The sequence below is a fragment of the Megalobrama amblycephala genome, linkage group LG19 (genome assembly GCF_018812025.1).
Source record: "Megalobrama amblycephala isolate DHTTF-2021 linkage group LG19, ASM1881202v1, whole genome shotgun sequence".
NCBI classification, from domain to species: Eukaryota; Metazoa; Chordata; class Actinopteri; order Cypriniformes; family Xenocyprididae; genus Megalobrama; species Megalobrama amblycephala.
Genome location: NC_063062.1, coordinates 14,805,443 through 14,828,557, shown reverse-complemented (window position 1 = coordinate 14,828,557; position 23,115 = coordinate 14,805,443). Strand labels below are relative to the sequence as shown.

Below are 23,115 nucleotides of genomic sequence, written 5' to 3'. Positions count from 1 at the left end.
ACATTTAATAATATCATAGTTTATATTAATCAAAACACCAATTTTTGGGTCAATGACATGACACCTTTTTTTTTGTTATTGAGTAGTTTGGGATAATATTTTTATTATTATTTCCTAGAAAATAAAATCTGCTTATTAATATTTGAAAAAAACTTTTGTCCACCATATCAACATTTGGCCCAACCAACATACAGAATAAAATAAAAACATAAAACAGGAAATAAAATCAAAGAGAGGACCTCTGCTGACCCTACTGACTGTGTCTTAAGGTCAATAAGTCTCTTAAAATGTCAGAAAATTTGACCTTTTTATGCTAGTTCAAGTTGTAAATTTTAGTAACATTTCAAGTTGTAAAATGTAATATTTATGAATTAATAATTCATGATATTTGTAATTTTTACCTTAAAACATTTTATTTATTTATTTATTTATTTATTTATTTATTAAAAAAATGTAAATTACGGCTTAATACATTATTATTATTTTTTAATTTATTTGATTCTAATTTTTAACTTAGACCACCAAACATTTTTGGAAATAATTGAAACTTTTCTTGAATACTGTAATACTATATATTCTATTATTCAAAGGTTTTGGTTCAGTAAGAGTTATCATTCAAAAATAAATAAATAAAATATTTACTGTAATTTAAATATTACGGATTTATTGTCATTTTTCAAAAAAACCCACTTTTGTTCAGCTACAATGCATCCAATTGACCAAAAGGTGCTATTTAAAAAAATGCTGTTCTTTTGAATCTTTTGATTTCTATCAAAGGTTGCTGAAAAAAGGGTAATATGGTTTCCAAAAAAAATATTCAGCACAACTGTTTTCAACATTGATAATAATTATAAATGTTTCTTAAACATCAAAACGGCATTACAATGATTTCTGAAGGACACTAAAGACTAAAGTATTGATGCTGAAAATTCAGCTTTGCCATATAGGAATAAATTGCACTTTAAAATATATTAAAATAGAACTTCACAAGAAATGGAATTTCACAATATTAGGCTAATCACCAACACAAAAACAAATTCACAGAGAACTACATTTCTAGGAACTTGGAACATTTGTTTTAAACTTTTTGTTTTAAGGTTTAGATTTTTAAAAGAGTTTTCCTTTTGTTTAACATAGATTCTGTACATGTCATTGACCCTTTTAACAACCTGTCAAGTGAAGCTGTTTAGTAGCAGTTTAGAACCTTGTTCTCAAAGTCAAATTGACATTTTCTGAGGAAAGTTGCAAATAGATGCTTCACTGCAAACAAAGCATCCAAACAGCTGTCACTTCCAGGGCTGTTCATTCATCATTATTAGATAATATGCAGGGAATAGCCCCTGAAAACCTCTATTACCTCTCTGTACTCTGCGCAAGTGCAGAACTGATAACAGATGAGGCCAGGCCCGATGTAAAATTAAATTGCTTTTTTTTTATATATATACTGGTTGCAATTAATGGTGGTAAAAGGCAGTGTAGTCCCACTGCTTTTAGGTATGTCTCCTATCATCCCCTCCAGGGATGGCCCTATCAACTGAAGGCCTTCGTGTGCAGACTAGTAATTTGGATCTGTTCTTGTTCCTGGGGACCTTTTCAGTAACTTAAAAAAAAAAAAAAAAAAAAAACTTTAAACACATTGAGAAAATGTCTGTCATTTTGGTGCTATTAATTTTGCACCTGATTAAGCAGGTCTGCTTGACACTTGCCAAAATGCAACTTCAGGGGTAAGTGTACAAAGCACTTGTATGTAATTAGGGCCTAAAATCAAGATATTCATAAAAAATGTAAAGACATTTTGAAATTGTCTTCGATATGAATTCTCAGCAGCTGATGTTATTCATGTTAATTTGATTTCGAGTGATCTGTGTCTGACTGTTCAATTAAACTAGTCCTCTAGAATCTGGATTGACGGCTCCTGACAGTACATTACATCAATTTACTCTGTTTTTTTCCCCCTCAGACATTATACTGTATTACAGCATAATTTTGAGTGCTTTTATTATAAGATATTTTAATTTGAACCGAATGGCTTCTCGATATTCTTTATTTGCCCAAACGAAACCTGCAACGTCACCACAGAATAAATGTAATTTGTGCGCTGTTGAACTGTGGGACTTAAGTGTTCAAGTTTTAAGACTACAATTCAAGGCTAAAATAAATATCCTTATGGCTGTTTCTGTCCATATTTTGCTGTTTAAGCAGACACAGCTACTCCGGTTTTGGAATTCAATCCCAAATGCAGTGTTCCCTCAGGTCAGTTGATAACATTGACACTTAACGAAGGCAGCGAACATGCACAAATCAGAGACTGTTTTTCTCTCTCAGGCTTTTAGAGGGATGTCAAGGATGCAGGCTTTCCCCATCCAACTCTACCCTGCAGTGTAACTATGCGCTCCTTATTCTAAAGAGCGGTTCAAATGCCAAATTGTGCTTTTCTGAGACATATTGCCCACACCATGTGGTAACATCGCTGTTTGTGTGTACGCATGTTTGCGCTTATACAGTGGGCTGGTGTCGGCACAACAGATAGTCACGAACCTAGAGGATTCGGTTTACCATTTCAAAGATGCCTGTTTTTTTTCTTTCTAAAGTTTACACACACACGCTCGCAAGCGCACTCCCACATGCTGCTTCCTCGGCATATCGACGTGCAACGTGGGCTGCCGAGGCTGGCGCGAACAGATGGGAGGAACAAACCAGCGCAAAATAAAGTTAAACTAGAACAAAATGACTGCACGAGTGCTGCGGCCGCCCTTTGTTTGCCAGGAAGGTGATCCTCAGCATCTGGGGTTGATGGAACCCATGATTAAAATTACCAGAGGGAATGATTAATATCTTCTTAAAGCGCAAACTTCCAGCTTATCAATCATCTCATTACACCGCAAAAGTTAATTGTCTGCGGGGAGGGTGGGGGTTCCTGAACCATGAAAAAGTGTCCCGCCCCTCGACATGTTTACTTACAACAGGACAGACCCGGGAACTCAACTTGTTTATCTGTGAGAGTCCACATCAGGCTCAGGGGTATGGCACATTAAATCACTTGCTGTGTTTTTATGTCTCTCAAATGTTGAGATAACATAATGGTCTGCATGTAAATGCATCTTGTTGTGCTTTGTAATTTACTCTCCTGCAGTATTAGCCATTCACACAGAGCATGTTTTTGAATTCCACCTTTTTCATATTTTTTTCTACGTAAACATGATCTAGACGGATGTCTTTTACTGTTGTGCTGTAGTGTCTCACGCATGACACGGCGTTCTAAATGTGACGCTCAAGTGTTGTTGTCAAAAGTACCAAGTCGGTACTGAAATTTTAAAAATGTGACGATACCAGCAAAATTCTGTCATTAATTACTCACCCTCCTGTCGTTCCACACCCCGTAAGACTTTTGTTCGTCTTTGGAACACAAATGAAGATACTTTTGATAAAATCCGATGGATCAGTGAGGCCTCCAATGACAGCAAGATAATTAACACTTTCAGTTAATAACAGTTCATGTGACTACAAAGGTTCAACCTTAATGTTATAAAGCGACGAGAATACTTTACTTTTTTTGTGCGCCAAAAAAAACTAAATAATGACTTTATTCAACAATATCTAGTGATAGGCGATTTCAAAACACTTCTTCATGAAGCTTTGAAGCTTTACGAATCTTTTATTTCGAATCAGTAGTTCGGAGGGTGTATCAAACTGCCAAAGACACATGATTCAAGTAAATGAGGCTTCGTTATGTCATAAGTGTTTCGAAACATTTTGAAATTTCAATGGTTCACGTGACTTTGGCAGTTTGATACACGCTCCGAACTACTGATTCGAAACAAAAGATTCGTAAAGCTTCAAAGCTTCATGAAGCAGTGTTTTGAAATCGCCCATCACTAGATATTGTTGAATAAAGTCATTATTTAGTTTTTTTTTTTTTGGCACACAAAAAAGTACCTTTCTGGTCTGGTCTTTCTTAAAAGTCTTTAGTACCTTTCTGGGCATTTGAAAGTGTTAATTATCTTGCTGGCAATGCAAGCATCACTGAGCCATTGGATTTCATCAAAAATCTTAACGAAGGTCTTAACAGGTGTGGAACGACATGAGGGTGAGTAATTTATGACAGAATTTTTATTTCTGGGTGAACTAACCCTTTAAACACCTCTGATTGGCCATTGTGTTTACGCTCTCAACAGATATGTCTGTGATTGGCTACATCAATGCTTCAAAAATAGACATCTTTGACGCTCTTCATCGAGTGCTTACACAGATATATCCCTAATCTATCCACTGATAGCCGGATCCGCTGATAGACGCCTGCTTTCAAACACTCCCGTGTATCTGTGTAATCCCTCGGTGAAGAGCGTCAAAGATGACTATTTACAACATCTTTTTGAAGCGTTGATCATTGTAGCCAATCACAGACATATCTGTTGAGTGCGTGGAGTTCCGTGAACACAATGGCCAATATAAGGTGTTTAAGAATCCACTCAACACTCAATAGCGCTCAAAATGCTAAGGGGAAATGCTGGTATCGTCACGTTTTTAAAATTTCAGTACAGTACTTTTGACAACACTAAGCTCAAGTTAAAAGAAGTTGAACTTCAAACATGCGTGCAACATTTTACCTTTGCACTTGCGTCTTGCATCTTTTGCAGCATCTGTCAGGACACAAGTACTATTCCTATATATGTGCAGCTCTAGGTGTGTAATGAATGGAGATTGGTGTCAGATAGGACGGTTGTGGTGTCTCTGCCGGGGATACGAGGGGGTCTCTTCTCACTCCGCGGCCTGGCGTGCCCTTGCCTCGCCTCCCTCCCCCTGGCTGCCGGTGTGTCCTCCTCTTTGCCCTCTCTGCTCCGCTGCGCTCGCTCCCGTCTCTCTCCCCCACCTCTCCCTGCGTGCCTGCACTGCTTGAGCCAGCTGCTCCCACTTCATCTTCTGCAGCGTCACTAGCTGGGGTATTAATCATGTTTTTCGAGGGGGACACTCTGCTATTTATCTCTCTGACACTTCCAGCATTCGGAGCCCCGTTGCTGGGCACAGCCCATTGAGTAGTAAGATTACACATTACCGCGCTCCATTGCCTCTCCCTGCCCTCTCCATTGACTGGCTGTTCAACAGTGGCATTGCGCTCGCACCATTGGACATAATTTATGCCTTACATGTATGAAAAAGCCCATACCGGTCCTTTTTCTCTCTGCTCTCCCATCTTAGCGCTTTAAGTTGAGCTTAAACGTAGCATGTGGGCCTGTAATTGTTGCTATCCGTCTGTGCCCGAACTACTGTACATCAGCAGGCACTCAGGCTAATATCACCATTACTGTATGTTTACTCACAGTGATGGCACAGAGCAGAGCGAGAGATATGAGGCATCGAGCACGTTAGACGGCACTCACTTAGAGGCAGACTGCCAACACGCGGTTGGCCTTTATACAAGCTGTTAGGTAGGTTCTGTCAGTTCAAGTCTGTCAAGCGTGCTTTCCTATACCTAGAAAAACTAAAATCTAACGCTACAGATGATTGTGAGGTACTGGACTTCAGGCTACGTGACGTTCAGAGGGCTTGCTTGATTATCGCCATTACACTTTGTTACACTGCATTGCTTGTGCATCCATGTATTTATAGAGTAGACCTCTTTTGGAGCGTTTGGGGAGGGGAGGAGCGTGTGAATATAATTTCATCCCTCGTTCTCATCGTAATGAATCTATACTTGGAGAATGCTGTCCTTCTGGTTGCAATTGTGTATTAATGATTTCAGCGTGAGGGAATCTGTGGGAATTGAAGCATCTGTTAACTCCAATTACCTTGTGGTGACCTGCTTTCGTAGTCTGGAACAGCACTGAACCGAACTGCTGCGAGAGTAAATAATTCATGTGTTAGAGATCTTAAGCGCAATTTGCTGTTTGTGGTCTATAAGGAGTAATAATTTTGAGAAAATCAATTAAAATCAACAGGAAAAAATAAATACTCAAGTTTTGAAAGCATGTGATGTCAAACATTCCTGATGTTTAAATTGTAGAGGATGCTGCTTACAATGCCAGAGTCATAGGTTTGATTCCCAGAGAGTGCATGTTTTGTTTTATTTTATTTTATTTTATTTTATTTTATTTTATTTTATTTTATTTAGTTTTCAACTTTTTGCTTGTCTAATTAAAAACTTTTTGTAGTTCCGCCTATGTCAAGCATGACTAATGTGATTACATAATTCGTGGAGCATCACGGAGCTAGCGCAAGACGAGCATTTGTGGTTAAAAAGTATATACATTTTTATTTATTTTTTAGAAAATGACTGATTGTTTCGCTACCTAAGACCCTTATTCTTCATCTGGGATCGTGTAGAGCCTTTTGAAACTGCAGTGAAACTGCAATTTGGACCTTCAACTCTTTTGTAGCCTTTGAAGTTCACTATATAGAGAAAAATCCTGGAATGTTTCCTGAAAAACCTTAATTTCTTTTACAATGAAGAAAGAAAGACATAAACATTCTGGATGAAATTTTAATTCTGAAGTGAACTAATCCTTTTAAGATTTTTTCATTTTCTGAAAGAAATCCCTTATGCTCACTAAAGCTGCATTTGATTATAGATCAAAATAGAAAGTTCAAAACAGCATTTATTTAAATTTTTTTTTTTTTTATAACAATGTAAATAACATCACTGTCACTTTTGATAAATTTAATTGATCCTTTTTAAACAAAAGTAGTATTCTTGCCTTAAAAAGTCTTTTGATCATTAGTGTAAATGTAAATAATGACTGTGAAATAACCCAGGTTAAAATAAGTAAATATTCAGTGGGGTCACTGGTATGGTTGGCAGATGGCTGTGTTGGGCCAATGAGAGAAGCACATCGAGTCATTTCAGGGTTGAATGAAAGTGTCTGTTTCTCGTGTGGCTGGAAGAGGTGAACTTCTGAAAATCAGGTTTCACATTTGTAAGTCAGAATAGTTTTTTAAAGCAAAAGTTCGTATTTGTTTGGACTTTCTGTCTGGCTCTCTCTGCCCTGACTCACACATGTAGGAGATTTGCTTGCGATGCTTGGGCTAGTTGGCCGGAAAACGTGGTCCCCTCCTTACCTCTGTATTGGTTCCCCCGGACTTGACTCTGTGGTCCTGTATTGTGTTTGAGAGATTATAGATGCACATTCCTCATACTAATACCACCTGACATTCTAGTGGAACCCAAATCATTTCATGGTAATTTGCCCTTCACTTATCTTGTAAATCTTTGTGAAAAGAGTGAGGGGGTGATAGGTGGTCATTAACAAGAGAAAACAGCCTGGGGCGGCTCAGGGGTTTAAGAGACCAGACTTTTTTTCCCCTCACTTGCTTTTCCATTTCCTCTCTGTATCTACTCCCTCATGGCAGAGAAGTTGGAGCACAAAGTTACAGGAGATGTAAAAGAAGAGTACGGCTTAGGAAAAGAACATTCTAGCCATCCTATCAGCATGTGAGCATGCTGTATCACTTTCCAATCATAACTGTTTTCTTTGGCCTGGGGACTCCAATGGGCCTCAAGAGAAGTGATTACAGTCAAATAGAAAATCCAACCCATAAACTTTCCCCTTTTTTCTTCCTTCCTCCCTCTCTTTCTCTTTCTCCCCCTTTTCTCCCTCTCTTGCCTTTCTCGGGGGACTCATTGAAGGCACATATGGTTCAAATTCCTAGTGTGAAATAGGCCTAAACACCAATTATTTTATGGTACAAACACAGGGGAAAGATTTTCAGGCTTGTAACTTCTTACCGTAGATTAGCCTTGCTTAAGTTTTCTTGTGCGTAAAAAGGGAAATAAAAAGGATATTTTATTGCAGACTTTTATGTCTGAGTTATTTCAGCTCCCCTTTATTTCATCCCTGTGCTTTTATAATGCTGTGTCACTGTAGGCCCTCCCCATTCCTGGCTCTTCTAGTTTTGCAAGGATAATCTTAAACAGGAAATAGCCACATCAGTACAGAGGGGGGTGACATGACCGCTTACATAGCCTGTAATTGGTTGATTTCTGAGGCATGTGAAATGGGGAAAATTGAGTAGGGCATTTAAATAGGAGCATAACACCCAAAAATGACTGACTAAAGCGTGTGTGAGCTCATGCTGGTCATGCAGCGATCTTTTATGCTTTCTGATATATTCCAATATCACAGTTCATGTTCTGTTAGGAAGTCCATCCATCCATCCATCCATCCATCCATCCATTGCATACAAACATGCATCCATCCATCCATCCATCCATCCATCCATCGCATACAAACATGCATGCATCCATCCATCCATCCATCCATCGCATACAAACATCCATCCATCCATCCATCCATCCATCCATCCATCCATCCATCGCATTCAAACATGCATGCATCCATCCATCCATCCATCCATCCATCCATCCATCCATCCATCCATCCATCCATCCATCCATCGCATACAAACATGCATCCATCCATCCATCCATCCATCCATCCATCCATCGCATACAAACATGCATCCATCCATCCATCCATCCATCCATCGCATACAAACATGCATGCATCCATCCATCCATCCATCCATCCATCACATACAAACATCCATCCATCCATCCATCCATCCATCCATCCATCCATCCATCCATCCATCGCATTCAAACATGCATGCATCCATCCATCCATCCATCCATCCATCGCATACAAACATGCATCCATCCATCCATCCATCCATCCATCCATCCATCCATCCATCCATCCATCCATCGCATACAAACATGCATCCATCCATCCATCGCATACAAACATGCATCCATCCATCCATCCATCGCATACAAACATGCATCCATCCATCCATCCATGCATACAAACATGCATCCATCCATCCATCCATCCATCCATCCATCCATCCATCGCATACAAACATGCATGCATGCATCCATCCATCCATCCATCCATCCATCCATCGCATACAAACATGCATCCATCCATCCATCGCATACAAACATGCATGCATGCATCCATCCATCCATCCATCCATCCATCCATCCATCACATATAAACATGCATCCATCCATCCATCCATTGCATACAAACATGCATCCATCCATCCATCCATCCATCCATCCATCCATCCATCCATCCATCCATCCATCCATCGCATACAAACATGCATCCATCCATCCATCCATCCATCCATCCATCCATCCATCCATCCATCCATTGCATACAAACATGCATCCATCCATCCATCCATCCATCGCATACAAACATGCATGCATCCATCCATCCATCCATCCATCCATCCATCCATCCATCCATCCATCCATCCATCCATCGCATACAAACATGCATCCATCCATCCATCGCATACAAACATGCATCCATCCATCCATCCATCCATCGCATACAAACATGCATGCATCCATCCATCCATCGCATACAAACATGCATCCATCCATCCATCCATCCATCCATCGCATACAAACATGCATCCATCCATCCATCCATCCATCGCATACAAACATGCATCCATCCATCCATCCATTGCATACAAACATGCATCCATCCATCCATCACATACAAACATCCATCCATCCATCCATCCATCCATCCATCCATCCATCCATCCATCCATCCATCCATCCATCCATCCATCCATCCATCGCATACAAACATGCATCCATCCATCCATCGCATACAAACATGCATCCATCCATCCATCCATCCATCGCATACAAACATGCATGCATCCATCCATCCATCCATCCATCCATCCATCCATCCATCCATCCATCCATCCATCCATCCATCCATCGCATACAAACATGCATCCATCCATCCATCGCATACAAACATGCATCCATCCATCCATCCATCCATCCATCCATCCATCCATCCATCCATCGCATACAAACATGCATGCATCCATCCATCCATCGCATACAAACATGCATCCATCCATCCATCCATCCATCCATCGCATACAAACATGCATCCATCCATCCATCCATCCATCGCATACAAACATGCATCCATCCATCCATCCATTGCATACAAACATGCATCCATCCATCCATCACATACAAACATGCATCCATCCATCCATCCATCCATCCATCCATCCATCCATCCATCCATCGCATACAAACATGCATCCATCCATCCATCGCATACAAACATGCATCCATCCATCCATCCATCCATCACATACAAACATGCATCCATCCATGCATCCATCCATCCATCCATCCATCCATCCATCCATCCATCCAAACATGCATCCATCCATCCATCCATCCATCCATCCATCCATCCATCCAAACATGCATCCATCCATCCATCCATCCATCCATTACATACAAACATCCATCCATCCATCCATCACATATAAACATGCATCCATCCATCCATCGCATACAAACATGCATCCATCCATCCATCCATCCATCCATCCATCACATATAAACATCCATCCATCCATCCATCCATCCATCCATCCATCCATCCATCCATCCATCCATCGCATACAAACATGCATGCATCCATCCATCCATCGCATACAAACATGCATGCATCCATCCATCCATCGCATACAAGCATGCATGCATCTATCCATCCATCGCATACAAACATGCATGCATCCATCCATCCATCGCATACAAACATACATACATCCATCCATCGCATACAAACATACATTTAGCATTCAGTTTGCTCAGGAACAAGGAATAGATTAAAAAGACCAGAAATTGGCCGTTTTATTTTGCTCGGCAGCCAAGACGGTCGCTTCAAGCGGAGTGATACAGACAGTGAAAAAGTAGGAGTGCTGTTATCACTAGAATATCGCACTGCTCTCAGCCAATCAGATTCGAGAACCAGAAAGAACCATTGTGTGTGTGTGAAGGATCATGTGACACTGAAGACTGGAGTAATGGCTAATGAAAATTCAGCTTTGCATCACAGAAATTACTTATATTTTAAAGTATATTAAAACCAATATTTCACAATATTACAGTTTTTTTTTCTGTATTTTTTATTAAATAAATGCAGGCTTGATGAACATAAGAGACTTATTTTAAAAACATTAAAAATAGTGGTGTTTCCAAACTTTTGACCGCATATACAGTATAGTACATTTTTCTTCATTATTAATTGTATTATATATGGGAAGAATGTGATACTGTCTGACATAATTTTAATCAACAGAAAGATATTTAAAGAGCTGCTTGCATACTGCAATCCATTTTTATTAAATTAACACATTTAATCTTCCAGTTATTATCTCCAGAATGTGTTAAAACGTCTTGTCAAGTACAGTGTTGTTCTTGTGCACTCACTATGTTTACTATGCAGTTATATATTAAATACAATTTGTAAACATGGGCGTTTGAAGCAGATAAGCAGCACTGAAGCTGTGGTCCTTCTCGGCTGGCATCTGCAGAGGCGCAGTAAGTGTGCCTCTAACATGAAAGCCTCTGACCTGCTCTCAAAAAGCCAAGAAATGGAGCCCAGAACAGCACTCTGATAACAAGGATCTGGCTTCAAACATTGACAAAGGATAACATCAAATACCCCTCTGTATGTGTGAGTGTGTATTTGAGTGTGTTTGTGCATGTCCTTGGACATGCCCCATTTGTAGACCCTCCGCCTTTTACCCTTTAATGATACTGTACATGGCCGTGGCCACAATATAAGGACTTAGATTCACCTCTCTTTTGATGAGCTGAAATTTTCAGCAGAAGAAAGGAGGCAACATTTTCTAGAGGAATTCTCTGAAGGCAGGAAGATGAAAAGGGCAGCAATGACTGTGCTGAGTATCATAGGGACCCAAGCACGGATAGAAAGCTCCATTCTTCTGCTGCAATTTAGGACATCAGCGCCCCACAAAATCACAGTTGTTTTGAGTACTTTCAAAGAGACCATTGTTTGTTTAAGACACCTGTACATGTTTTAAGCACTTTGAAGCCCCTTCTTTTTTGATGTACAGAATTTGGTGAGTGGTGCAGTATCCACAGTACTAACATTCACCCAAGAATGAAAATTCTGTCATTATTAACTAACCTTTATGTGGTTCCAAATCCATATGCATTTTCTGTGTGTGTGAATATTCTGGCCATTCTTTCCAGTATAAATGAAGACTTGAGCCATAAAGCTTCAAAAAAGATGAAAAATCACCATAAAAGTTTTATTAAAATAGTCCACACAACTTATATATTAAATATACTCTATATTCCAAGTCTTCTGAAGCCATATGATAGCTTTTTGTAATAAACAGACCAAAGGTCATTATTCACTGATAATCTGCTGTAACTACAAAAAATTAAAAAAATTAATCCAATTCCTGAACAAATCATGTAGTGTACAAGTTTTATGGACCATCTTTATGAGGCCCTGTCCACATGGAGACGCGTTTAAACTAAAATTTTGTATCGGATAGGCTTTTCGTCCAGACGAATCTGGCATTTTCAGAAGGTGAATCTGATATTTTTTTGAAACCGGGTCCCACAGTGGATAAATCTGAAAACGCTGTCCTTTTCGTGTGTACAGCCTATCCGTATATTTTGTGAAACTATGATGTCATCACCCCACGTGTCAACCCTAGTCAGATGCCGCTAACGGCACAAAACACCAACAAAAACAACAATAGTAGACTCTAGATGCTTGTGTTCGTGCTACTGAGCCAAAATAAAGTGTTATTTCTAAGCTTTACTAAAGGTTGTATACAGCGTGCAAGGTTTATACGCATGCTCCAAGTCTTATTCTCTGTTTCAAGTGTATCTCTGTAGCAGAATTACAGCGCCACATACTGGTCTGGCATGTATACAACATCGTTTTGAGCCGGTTTCAGCGGTTTCGTGTGTATGCAGATATTTCTTGAGACGAGGAAAAAAAAAAAAAAAAGATTGGATAGGGAAAGATCTGGCTTCGTGTGGACAGGGCCTGAGACTTTATTTTTTTGGCATTTTGTAGCTTAAAAGCCCCCTTCCATTATATTAAAAAAGAATGACTATTTTGTGTTGACTTTGTTTTTCCACATATTGGTTTGGAACAACACGAGTAAATGATTTTAAGTTTGAGTGAACTATTTCTTTAAGGAACTATGATTATCTCTTTCAACAGGATGGTTTATTTTGCCACAGACTATTATTCCACCACAGGCATTTTCAATATGGAATTCTTTGCATGGCTTAAACAGCAGTTATATGTAAATAGATAGGGAGATAATTATGCTTCCCTATTGAGTTTTCACCTTTTTTCCCCCCTATTCTTTGTGATTATTATGCCTGAAAGTGTTCTTGTGTGCCAAAACCCTAGGAACTCAAAGCGAAATCAGGGCAGCAATAATGCTTCAGCATGATGAATCACCTCAATCTCACAAAGATTCCTGGAGGATGAAGGGTTCCTCTGTTACCAAATATCCTGTTGATTCTGATCCTGGTGTGTAACACATGACCCTTCTTTTCCCGCCTCACTGACACCCTCTTCTCTCCAGCATCTGAGCCTCATCTTACAGGAGGGGTGATCCAAGCCTTTGCTAAATGAGTTTGTGTTAGTTTTTGAATAGAAGGAGCAGTTGTCCAATATTCGCTATGTCTGAAATGAAGATTGTCCTGAATGAATACTTTTTTCAGTAGCCAATGAAATGCATGAATGTGTGAGTTGATGTCTCAAAACAATATATTTATGAAATGTATTTATGTACCCAAAGTTTGTCTGCCAGTGAATGTAAGTTGGAAGTCATGAGCTGTGATATTTGACATAAATTATTTTACATAAAGGCTGATAAACAGTGTTATACAGCAGACTTCATAATCTAATTATTTTTCATTATTAATTAACACAGAACATCTGCATATTTGATCAGTGTAATTGTTTAACAGGTTGTGTGTGTGTAACAGGTTGTTCATTAAAATATCTGAATTACCTTTGACCATTTCAGATTTCAAAAATGCTATGCATTTATTATTTATATTTTTGTGTATTTATTATGTATATATCAACATATAAAAAACAGTAATATTATGAAATATTATTAAAATTTAAAAGAAATGTTTTCTATTTTAAGTTAGTTACCTGGTTGCCTTAAAATTTTGAGTTAATTGAAAATAAAAATGTAGTTAACACAATGAAGGGGATTGGTTTAATTAACAGAAACTCAAAATATTATGTTATCTGAACCATGTTAATTATTTAAGTTGATTTGGCAAAGGAAAAAAAATTTGTGATAACAAATCTTGATATTTTTTTTTACAGTGTGTGATTGAGACTTTGTGGAAACGTGTTTCCACCAACTTCTCACTTCACATTTGTACTAAATCAACATGAGATGTTATTTTCTTCTTCTTTTTGTCTTTATACAATCCCAGTTGCAGATATCAGAGAGGAGTCTCTAACAGAAGAAATTCTAGTTAAAAAGAGGAAGATGGAGAATTATCGATCCCTTGTCCCGAAGGTGTCTGCCGTATGCAGATGTCCCCAAGGTGCACCAGAGAAGGGTAAATTAAGCCCTTAAATGTGCAATTGGCAATAATGAGCTATCATTACTCAAATTACAGCAAGCACTGATTGGGTTTAAAGTAATGAAGAAAACAACATGATCAATCATCATCAGGTCCTGAGAGCATCGGGGTGGTGGCCGAGTCCTGCACTCGCATAGCTGGAGCAGAGCTCCATCTTCAGGAGCCAGACTGGAGCGGATACAAGAGCCCTCCAGCACATGAACACATGTGAACATCCTTTATGAGATTACAGTGGAACCTCAGATGCTGCCCAGCACACAGAGATCATATCATATATATATGGCAGACGTCCACCTTTGTCATCTCACGGAGGCAAGTTTGTTCTCCTCTGTCATTATCATCAGTGTGTTCTTGCCCTCCATATGTGCATGTATCCAAATGACTGTTAATCTTATAATCACTCTTAAAAGGATAGTTCACCCAACAAATGAAACTTGTCTCATCATTTACTCACCCTTAGATGGTTGAAGTCATTCATGTTAAAAAGATATTTTGAGAAATAGCTTGTTGTTGTTGTTGTTGTTGTTGTTGTTTTTTGTCCATACAATAACCAAAACTGTTTGGTATGGAAGCTTGTATCCGCCACTGAATAAAAAAAAAAGAAGTAATTACAACTTTTTATCTCGCAATTCTGACTTTTTTTCTCAGAATTGATATCTTCTTAGAGTTTATGTCTTATGTATCATTGTGAGTTATAAAGTCAGAATTGCAAGATATAAACTCTCAATTGTGAGTTATAAAGTCAGAATTGGGAAATATAAACTCTCAATTCTGACTTTTTTTCTCAGAATTGTGAGTTTATCTCACAATTCTGACTTTATAACATGCAATTATGAGTTATAAAGTCAGAATTGTGAGATATAAACTTGCAATTCTGAGAAAAAAATTCTTTTTTTCCTCAGAATTGGGCTTTATAACTCACCTTTGCAAGTCTCACAATTCTGAGAAAAAGAAGTCAGAATTGCATTTAAATCTCGCAATTGCAAGAAAAATAATTATATCTCGCGATTGTGAGTTTATATCTTACAATTCTGACTTTATAACTCACAGTTATGAGTTTATATCTTGCAGTTTTTAAAAAAGAAGAATTGTGAGATGTAAACTCGCAATTGTGAGGAAAAAAAGGTCAGAATTTTGAGATAAAAAGTTGCGATTACCTTTTTTATTTTTTATTTAGCGGCGGAAACAAGCTTCTATAGTTTGGTTACCAGCATTCAAAATTTCTTCTTGTGTGTTATGCAGAAGAAAGAAAGGCATATAGTTTTGGAACAATATGAAGGGTGAGTAAATGAGAACATAATTTACATTTTTGGGTGAGCTTTCCTTTTAAGAAATAATCATAATAATTCATTATCTCTATCACCCACACTTTATTTTAAAGGCTGTCTTTCGTCATTGTTGCCTGGAGATTGAATTGCTTTCGAGAATAGATATATTAAATAGAAGCTTTTTATAATCCAGGTTTTAGCGAATGGCTATACTGCAAAGCACTTGCACCACCTATTATCATTTTAATATACCGCCACACTTATTTCAGTCTGGCTGCTGACAAAATGGTTTTCTTAAATAAGTAGTCTTAGGAAAGAGAGAGTCATTTATGACACAGTTCACCAACCGATAACTTCAAAAAGATAAGGGAGTCACATAATAGAATTTAAGTCATATTAGGAGGAGTATGCAGATGAAGGCCATAGAAATACATGTGGTGATTAAGTGATTTTTATGAGATTAATAATATAGAGTTGAGTCTTTGTGTGGGACAGTTCTGTTTTTGCATGCGTGATTTTTTTTTAAACGCCTCTTATGATTGGAGAGAATCATGCACCCCAGTTTTTAGAGAGAAATCAACCTGGTGGTTCATCACAATCTGCACATGGACTTCTTGAACGTTTTGCCTCTACACTCTTTTGACGTTCTGGAACAAAGTTTTCTTGCAGATCCAATGGTGGCCTGGCATTAGTGTGCATGAAGGCTTCTGAAGTTGCCATCATCAATAATGAGGTCTCATTTACACAAATTACTCCGAACGCTGATTAGGTATTATCTAACGGCAAGGGCCACCTCGATCAATCATCATCAGTGCACAGAGCGTCGATGGACATCAAAAGGTTAACCCAGATCCAATGGGCCCCTGGCAGTGTCAGCACAAATCACTACGGCAGGGCCGCCACGCTGTCGATAGAGCAGCTAGACAATTAGGTAATGATTCAAATAGCTGCACACAGGAGTCAATAAGAAAATGAGCCATCCCGGCATAATTTTAGAATGATTTGTTTACCGATCTATATGGAAGCAGGAAAATAGGTTCTCGAGTGCAGTGATTGAAAGCCGGCCTGCTTCGTGAGTATCACTATCGTGAACTTTTCAGAGTTGTACTTTGTTATGTGGCTGAGGTCTCTAATTGAGAGTTGTTTGCATGAGGCTGTTTTATACCAGTTGTAAGGTTTTACTTTACTTTGGAGTGTCTAACATTGAAGCATGTTAATAAATGTTGGTGAGCTACTAACTAAACAAGCCTTTTAAGTAGTTTGACAGTAGTTATGCTCTAACTGTGTAGCTTTACCAGTTATAAGATACTTTATCTAGCAAGTACAGTTGTACATGACCAAGCGTTACTTCATTGTTTTTTGATGTCTGAGCTAAGACAAATGTGCCCAGCTAAATAGTCTTTTCTCTCACTGATATATATCATAAGCATAGGGCATAAGCATACCCACTGCGCAATGTGACGTCGGAGTGACGTCTTTTTCATGTAATGTTTGGACGTCTTTTTTCGACGTCTTCCGCACGTCTAATGTTGACGTCCGTGGGACCTCTGTGTAAGGGCTATTTATAGTCCAAATGTGGTCGTTTGTGGATGTCTTTTTAACATCAAATTTAGACTTATTTTGGACGTCGTTTTTATAACTTCTATAACTGTGGTCCCATGTTTCCAGAGGATGGAGGACATGTTTTCAACAGGTTCTAGTTTTAACAGGAAATGCATTACACCTTCGTATGCATCTCACTTCCTGTTGAAACTAGCTGTTGAGCCAAACAAAGCTACAGGAAAATTAACTGGCACAGAAAACATGTCCTCCACCCTCTGGAAACATGGGACTACATACAACACTACAGTTATACAAATACAAATAAATCACAATACAATATCACCATTTTCAGATTTATTCAAAAATAAATGCAGCGATGCAGGCTGAAAAGCTGTGCCGTCATTTTGCAATGGTTGAACACTCGCGCGAAATGCCTGCCGTGTTGCCTCGGCCAATCAGAGTGGCGTTTACTGGTTGGGTTATGATGATGTGCTGCCTCAACCAATCAGAGTGATGTTGACTGGTTTTTGTCTCTTTGGTTGAAGTCCAAAGCCCTCGCCTGTCCTTTAGCTGCTGTTGGTTCTTTTTAAATTAGAAATATGCCTAATATATGCTACCATAGAATTATTTTCTGAACTATAATTTCCCACAAATTGCATTTCCAAATAAATAAACAGATGCAAAAATACATGTATGCATAAAGAAATAACTTGATTAGGCTACTTTAAATAAACCAGTTAAAGAAAAACAGGAAAATGTAAAAAAAAAAAAAAAACATGGCCTGAATAAATAAATAGGCATTCACATAATAAATCGTGTTTGTTTATAAATAATCTTTATGTGAAGAGTTCAGATGCAAAAGCCTCTAAGTGCCATCTGAAATTCTTCTAGAATGATCCTTTTTATAAAGGATTTATAAATAAGCTTTTGCATTTGAACTCTTCATGTATTAATCATGTTGATAGGCCCTATAAAACAAATATTGCATATTAATCATGTAAATTTCCTGCACCTGTTATAGACGTCCAAATGACGTCCAAAAAAATTTCCCCCATTCAAGGTCAAATGTTGAACGTCAAGATGACGTCCATGTTGGGTCATGGTTGGACGTCCAAATAGTGGACCTAGTTTGAACGAATAGATGTTCAGAAATGGTCATGGACCGACGGACCTAATATAGACATGATCTGCATGTCTATCCAACGTCCAGTGTTTAGTGGGATAGTGAATCTGATCATTCTAAATATTCCTTTCTCATGCAATTCAATTCACTGAAGTGCATCAGAATGATCTTAAAGACCCCCTGTGGTGAAAATCAAATTTTTATTGGTATTTATTTGTCTATGTGGTGTTTTTAATATGCTTTAAGACATGCTGTGTGCAAATTCACACCATTTCTAAATATGTTTTTCTTAAAACTGCAGCGTACCAAAGACAGAAAGTTTGAAAACGCCACTGTTTTCTACCATCACAAACATGTAACCAATCTACTTTCTATGATGTTCAAAGCATTGCTGATTTTTTTTAAAAGGCAGCTGCCTGACTCTGAGATGGCAAATGGGAACATGCTTTGTGTAACATTAGCAATACATTATTAGCTGTTTGATAACATAGTCAAGCCTAATCATAGACACAAAGGCTAAGCATATCAATTACAGTTATGTATCTGATGTCGCAGAGAAACACATAAAACGTATTGCCATTCTGATACATCGACTTATAGAAGACCCTGAATAATTTGCTCTCCCTCTTATTGTTTTGAATCTTTTTCTGGTTCAAACGCTGAATTAAACCAATATTTCCACTTTCCACAAGTTGGTGTGATTGAGTGGAGGCGGCGACTAATTTGCAAGGGTGTAGAGTTACATTCAAGCTATTTTAGGCATAAAACAATTATTTTAACAGGAAAAAACACTCAAAGATGAGTTATAAAGGAATACAATTATTGACTCCAGGGGACTTGAAATGGACCTTGTTTAAAATTCGGATTCAGACATTTAATTTAAATGTCATTTTCGGTTGTTCGGTTGTTGTATTTAGTGTATTTTACCTGTTCAACCTTAATCATTCAACTGTCACCCTAATCATTCATTCAAAACCCCACATTGTTTTTGAATGAGCAATTTATGTATTATCTAATTATACAAACGCATTGCCCCCGTATGTAACTTCTATGTGGTTGGCTACTTTTTATTTGTACATGTAGTCTGCATTAAATCAAAATTGACCCTATTTACTTTGTTAGTGCACGTTACTAGTTTTGTAGTGAACAATTAATCTGTGCAAGTTAAGGGGTAGTCACACTAGATTTCATCGGTTTTCGTGATATGAATTTGCACGCCAGAGTTCACCAGACTTGAACTTTGGAACACAGCAAACCCGCAAAACATCTTTGCATGAGCTTGCATTTCCAGTCTCTAACAATAACACATTAAAATGAAAGTGAATAAAATGAAAAGTGTAGTGTATCTTTAAGAAACATTAAAAAAAAACACTTACTCCCCTCTAACCATCAATCTGCTGCAAACTAGAGATGGCAAGGAGGCACTCTAAAATCAAGCCAAATTTTTTTCTCATTCAGTGTTCCGTTTCACTTGGAGTAGTCGGTCACAACTTTAATATTAGCTTGTAGTACTACACTTTCTAAGTACCTTCCTCAACAATATATGTGCTGTTGATTAATGTGATGCAACAAATAAACTCTGAATATATAATATTCCACCTGTATGTACATGTTTTTTTTTTCCCTATATATCAACTTCTTCTCCTCAATGCTATTCATATTAGTTTCTTCACCCTTTATGTGAACCAATTCTTAAACGGATCAAAGCATTAACATATACTAACATGGTCTAAGGTGGGATATATGTTGTCTGGGCCGCACACATTGTGTGCATGTGTGTGTGTTTGTGGCTGACATGTGTAGTCGTGGGTCAGAGCTGCTGTTTGGAGGCTTGCAGAAGAGAACAGTTGGCAGTCATCATGCTGGAATAGAGAGGTGCTAATGATGACTGTAACAGGAAATGATGGACAGGATCACGTCTAAAAATAAGAGCATGATCGGTGTGGGAGTGTTGTTTAGATCTTGACATGAAATGTAGAGAAACGGTTGGTGAACTTTTCAAGACACGGTCTCCTACTCCTTAAATAACCCGCAGTTGAGCTTGCTATTGCTAGAAGCATTTGCTTGCACAATAGAGCATCCATTCAAATAAACTTTTATATTTACAATATTGTAAGAAATGATAAATGCCAAAATTCTTCATTTCAATTAGCATGCTTTTATAAACAGGAGAACATGGATTGTGAATCTAAATGGCTTCCTTTCCAATCATGTCCAGGCAGTCAATTTCGCTGATTTGAATAAGGAAATGAAAGGCCGTCTTGTCGCCCACAGTGTTTGACTACTTTCTAATATACTAGGCAGAGGTATGAACATGTGTCACCTAATTTTGGGTATTATTTGCACTGCATTGTGGAGGAAGTGATGGCAAATATGAGAGTGAAATGAGAGAATAGAAGGTCCAGCTGGGGTCATATTGCATATCTTCACCTGCACACATAACAAAACTGTCCTGTTTTGTGGCCTTGCTGCTATAGTTCTTAACTGACAATAGTTATTCATCATTTTTCAGCTGGCTGGAGGAAAATTTCCTTGAGGTGCTTATTTACTGTAAAACACAAAGTGATGCATATTTTGTTTTGTTTTTTTTGTTCCAGGAAATAGGAGTAAATTGGCCCAAACATCCATTTGTATCCATTTTTTTTTTTTTTTTTCGGGTAATCTTTGTGAAACACTACCCCATTGAACAATCGTAATCACAATTTTTGCATCTAAATCTGAAATGGAGTAAAGAAAGGGGATAATTGCTTTATGGAGTGGCAGCTTTGCTGCTTTCCTTCCTCTTCTAATACACTTGGGTGGCTCAACAAGGTACTGAGATATTTTTTTGTCTTAAATTACTTGAAAGAGAGCTTTGCACTCTTCCTGCACGCTAACTGCTATCAGAAACGGAAGCTCCAAATCCCTTTGGTTGAAATCCAGTGGTGATAATTTCATTGAAAACATGTTTTGCGAGGAGAAAATAGCATTATTACCTAGTTAGGTGGATTATCTTGTCCAAAAGGCCTTTGATGTGTGCACAATCACTGAAACACAGCTTCTGATCTTTGGGGGCCAGAATGAGTGGATCAGATACAATTGGGGGAAAAAGCCCTTCATTTCAAAGATCACAATATGAGGTCTTGCATTTCAGTGATGTAGCTAAATCATATCACAAGGAAGCTCAGAATCCCCTGGCATCAGAGAAAGTGAACCCAAAGATGTTCACATTCTTTATGACTTTATTTTCTTTATTAATACCTTATTTTATTTGAGTTTACTGAGGTTAAGGTTAACTGTAAAATATTAGCGTTAATTCTACAGCATCTAAACGATTCGATTTGAAGGATTAGTTTACTTCAGAATTAAACATTTCTGACTCACCCCCATGTCATCCAATATGTTTATGTCTTTCTTTCTTCAGTCAAAAATAAATTAAGGTTTTTGAGAAAAACATTCCAGAATTTTTCTTCATATAGTGGACTTCAATAGAGTTCAACGGGTTGAAGGTCCAAACTGCAGTTTCCGCTTCAAAGGGCTCTACACAATCCCAGCTGAGGTATAAGGGTCTTGTCTAGCGAAATGATTGGTCATTTTCTAAAAAAAATAAAAATGTATATACTTTTAAAAAAAAATGCTCATCTTGCACTAGCTCTGTGATGTGCTACGCATTACATAATCACATTAGAAATGTCACGTGTGACGTAGGCGGAAGTACCGTGGTAGGGTGAAAAACTCCATCTCATTTTCTCATACAACTTCAAAATCGTCCGAAATAATTGTTTAACCTTTCTTTGTAAATGGCTTTTGGCTTAGTCTTTGCACGTTCGCTTTGTAGACACTGGATCGGTACTTCCGCCTACGTCATGCGTGACCTTTCTAACGTGATTACGTAATGCGTGGCACATCGCAGAGCTAGTGCACAAGTAGAACACAAGCATTTGTGGTTAAAAAGTATATACTTTTTTTTTTTTTGGAAAATGACCAATCGTTTTGACAAGACCCTTGTAACTTGTCTGGGATCATGTAGAGCCCTTTGAAGCTGCATTGAAACTGCAATTTGGACCTTCAACCCGTTGGTAGCCATTGAAGTCCACTATATGGAGAAAAGTCCTGAAATGTTTTCCTCAAAAACCTTAATTTCTTTTCGACTGAAGAAGGACAGACATAAACATATTGGGGGTAAGTAAATTATCAGGAAATTTTAAAGGTGCCCTTGAATGAAAAATTTAATTTATCTTGTCATAGTTAAATAACAAGAGTTCAGTACATGGAAATGACATACAGTGAGTCTCAAACTCCATTGTTTCCTCCTCCTTATGTAAATCTCATTTGTTTAAAAGACCTCCGGAAAACAGGCGAATCTCAACATAACACTGACTGTTACGTAACAGTCGGGATCATTAATATGTACGCCCCCAATATTTGCATATGCCAGCCCACGTTCCCAACATTATCATTATGAAAGGCATTAGACAAGGGCAGAACGTCTGGATGTGCATAGCTGAATCAACAAACTAGGTAAGCAAGCAAGAACAACAGCGAAAAATGGCAGATGGAGCAATAATAACGGACATGATCCATGATATCATGATATTTTTAGTGATATTTGTAAATTGTCTTTCTAAATGTTTCGTTAGCATGTTGCTAATGTACTGTTAAATGTGGTTAAAGTTACCATCGTTTCTTACTGTATTCACGGAGACAAGAGCCGTCGCTATTTTCATTTTTAAACACTTGCAGTCTGT

At 38.0% G+C, this 23,115-nt stretch overlaps 1 long non-coding RNA gene across 1 annotated transcript in view; it reads left to right on the top strand.

The window, feature by feature from the left end:
* Positions 1 to 15,161, top strand: part of LOC125254327 — a 40,822-nt gene extending 25,661 nt beyond the window's left edge. Inside the window, exons 2-3 of the long non-coding RNA XR_007181633.1 lie at positions 14,303 to 14,431; positions 14,548 to 15,161. This is a non-coding gene — a long non-coding RNA (uncharacterized LOC125254327). The remainder of the gene's footprint in view (positions 1 to 14,302; positions 14,432 to 14,547) is intronic.
* The last annotated feature ends 7,954 nt before the right edge of the window (positions 15,162 to 23,115 follow it).